The 3,778-nt window shown below is 39.8% G+C and overlaps 1 protein-coding gene across 3 annotated transcripts in view; it reads left to right on the top strand.

The window, feature by feature from the left end:
- The first annotated feature begins 994 nt into the window (after window positions 1–994).
- Window positions 995–3,778, top strand: part of LOC110984132 (tyrosine-protein phosphatase non-receptor type 13-like) — a 42,109-nt gene continuing 39,325 nt past the window's right edge. For all 3 annotated transcript variants that reach the window (XM_022244274.2, XM_022244186.2, XM_022244000.2), the window contains exon 1: window positions 995–1,175. The gene's annotated coding sequence lies outside the window, so the exon portion shown is untranslated. The remainder of the gene's footprint in view (window positions 1,176–3,778) is intronic.

Raw genomic sequence — 3,778 nt, 5'->3', positions numbered from 1 at the left:
TCCTTCTCCCGACGTCCCTTGTGCATGCCCTTTAACGTACGTGGGCCGGGCCTTGTCTTCCATGTCCTATCAACTGGCTGCGGCTTAGAGTAACTAGCGTGTCTATGGGAAGCGGATGTTCTAGTCGCGCAAGTGTTAGTCTAAGCCGTAGTCATAACTGTGGGACGGCTATTAACAGACTGGTATTCTTTCCATTATAATTTTTCTGGGGCGAACAGGATTCAGTAAGTTAATGAGTAAAAAAAAATTATTAATGGAACAATAAGTCACAAATTTCCCTTTTCAGTTCACATGTGTTTTGCCGTCCTAAAACATTGTTTTCATTTTATCTGGGCACGAACATGCTCTTGTTAAGCCGAAAAAAGTGTACGTTGTGGTGAAATTTCTAAATATCGCAATTAAGTTGAAAGAGTAGCATATTAACCAAGAACTTGCAATGCAACTTCAATGGTTTTCCCCTTTCCCAACTTTTGTATCCTCATTGAGGGAAGGAAACCAGTTTATCTTGGGAACGTTTACGTATGGAGTTATTTTATTTGTGGCTACAGTTGGGGTTTAATGAATTTAATTCTTCATTTGTGAATATTCCGCACAATACAGCTCTTTATGTTCTATTACACAAATACAAAATTGCCTAATTTGAGATATTTTGATTACATCCTTGCGATAAACTTTGAAATAATGAGAAGGCCGCGGCGAAATTAGTCCGTTTGAAAAAGGTCTAATTTGATGTTACCTGTTGTGTTGTTCCATTTTGTTGGGGTACAGGGACAATAAGAATTCTTTCAAAAGCATGTTATTAATCATCAAAACACAAATAATAAACTAAAAATTAGAATTATTTAATACAAACCTAATTCAAAATATCTATTAATTTTGCTTTAAATGTATTAGATATCAATTAATGTTGTTTATATTTCAGTGGAACCCCTCATTTTGAAGTGGACGTGCCTAATGGCTGCTGACGTTCTTTGAAACGTACGTATTGTTTACACCAAAGGTTTTACACCACCTGGGTGGAATACCAGTCATGAACGTACGCTGGCGATGGCGAGAAGATGTAAAATTTTGCGTGCCAACATGCCCCGCCTGCTGAACAATAATTTTGGACAAGTCACCGGCACTATGACAGTTATGCCTGAGTTTCATTTGATGACCTAATCTGCCAGAAAAAGGTGAGAGAATCACTTACTGACTTAGCAGTTCGGCCAAATTTGTCCGATGGTTAGATCTCAGAATGCACATATGATGCAGCTGTACGTGCGAGGACCCTTTCTTGGGTGGGAGGCCATGATGTATATAGGCGTAGGTCAGAGTGCAAAATAAGATGTATGATGGAGGACCCTATCCCCAACATACCCTAGAACTTACATGACATGGTGAGGGGTAGTTCCTGGAGTAGGGTCATGAGGATGGGGCATACAATGTACATATACCGTGTGGGTATAGTGGGGGTAGATGGGAATGAGGGAGTGGTAGGCCTACTTCGATAACTTGAAGTTACTCTGTGATACTCCATTTGACTACGAGGAAACAAGGTTTACATGGCGTCGTAATGCTATAGTATGGGGTTTTGGAATCAAATGTTTGTGGTGAAACGGTTTACAGTCCTAAGAAAGCTATTAAACCAAATTTTCCCTTGTCAGTATATATCTTCTGTTTGATCTTAGCCCCACTACTTGTGTGGCACGGACTCTCACTCCCGATCTAGCCCCACTAGTGTGGCACGGATCACTCCCGATTTATCCTTAGCCACACATCCGTCTACGCAATTTCGTGTCGGTGTATTGAACATTTCAGCGCACCCACTTATCATCGTGGGCGCAATTTCTTTTGCACACGAACATGATTCTTGACCTTGCCGCTTTCTAAAAACCATTTATTGAATGATTTCGCTCACGTTATTCAGGTATTTTCCAGTCTTTTTTCCTTTATCCATTCAATCTAATGGGCTCGCTCTCTCAGTCGCCATCTTTAAAATAAGGTCGTTGAGCATTACGTCACTTGACCCCTCATCGTCTCGACGGCTGTTCCATGTCAAGATAACTAAACTGCTGCCAAAGTTTTGGAAGAGCCCACTGGTACATGTAGTATCTTATCGCTCAGTCCGTGTATTACATGTGTCTTGACATGGAACAGCACACAAAATATTTGGGTATTTGCCAGTTGTCAGTGTGATTGTGTCTGTTAATTTGGTGAAAAATTTGTCTGAAAAATATGAAAAAAACCACTCAAGATTAAAAAGAAAAAAATTCTTAAATAACCTGGGCGGGTGGTAATGTGAACCTAAAAATTAGTTTTAAATGGCCTCACCAGTTACCACATACTTTTTTTCCCCGTGCTGCTTCACAAAATAAATTGACAAATAAACAAAATAAATTGACAATAATAAGAATTATTATAATAAGGTCAGTTGCAACATGGCCATTGTCCACTTGTATCAGTTCACATTTTTCTGGGGTCACATCTAGCCCTGAGGATTTATCACGAGGTAAACAGTTGGGGTATGCTAGTCAAATACAAACATTATGAATTGCACTAACAAATCAACAATATTGAGACCAAAATTTTACAGGAGGAAAAATCCTGAGGCTGCCTTATTTGTGTTTTAAAGTTAATGCTTGTTATGTGAGGACTGAGGATGTATGAGGAATGTCAGGGCCAATAGTGACCAGTAGAAATAAGTAGAAAATAAGAGTATTTCTTTTCCCCCTTAAATGGGAGTTGAATTAAGATAAGAATTAAGTAGTCAGTAAAATTGCCCTAGTATTGGGTTGTCCTTTATCCCTCATGTGAGCTCGCTTTTGCAAAGCTGCACCTCTGGTTGAGGATATTCATGTTCATGTACGGTACAAGTACTGCACATGCACATGCATCTCCCCTTGGAGGATTTTATACAGTTTAAAAGCGTTTGTCCCAGTGCAGTTCCCTCTGTCCTCTTATTCAATGTTTTTTGGGACATTTTCTGTTTGTCCCGTTTTCCATTCACCCATGACTTTAGCCCTCATCTGCATGCCTTTAAACCTATCCCCAAGTGTTCACCTTCTGGGTTGTTTGTTTTTGTCCTACATGTACGTGTATATCACCAGAGGACAATCTCTTTGTGAAGGAAAAATTAAGTCGCACTTTTGCCCCGTTTGGACTCATCGCTCTGTAAAATAGGCATTTACGGGCTGCAGGGTTAGTAAGGGTTCCATCAAGGACTGCAATATCACAATCTACATATTTTCTGTCCAGTCTCAGCAATGGTTGAAAAATTGCCTGTCTACCCCCAGTGAAATATCAGTCACTCTGATATGTGGAACTACTGACATCTGAGACCATTTTCATCGCCCCCAATCTTTTGGAAGGAAAGCTATTTGCCCGTGTTGAAAATTTATGTGGACAACAGGGGTTTGTCAATTGTTTGCGCCTCCTGGAGCAGGTGGACAGGTGACTTAAGACACTGGTTCTACATTAGTATTCAAATTTTGCCATGTTTTGAGGTGGATAGAATGACAGCAGCTGCCCTTTGACGTACGAAGTTGATAAACCTAGTTTCTTAGGCTTTGTCTTTATACTGAGTTGTTGATTGGTTGTTAGAAAGTACTCTTGGTGTTACACTATGAACATGTATTTAAAATAACCGTTTTCTTTATTTTTCAAATGATTCAAATCTCACACCAGAAGAAGCCGACTTCAGTTTTGCACAAGAAATTTTGTTGTTGCTGTAGCTCTTGTTTTGTTCATGCCCAGGATACTGACGGGTCATGTGCAGAAGGTTGATTGAAACTACTGT

The sequence above is a fragment of the Acanthaster planci genome, linkage group LG19, assembly GCF_054643075.1.
Source record: "Acanthaster planci isolate LZ-2023a linkage group LG19, COTS_SCS, whole genome shotgun sequence".
Taxonomy (NCBI): domain Eukaryota; kingdom Metazoa; phylum Echinodermata; class Asteroidea; order Valvatida; family Acanthasteridae; genus Acanthaster; species Acanthaster planci.
This window is presented reverse-complemented; position numbering and strand designations above follow the sequence as displayed.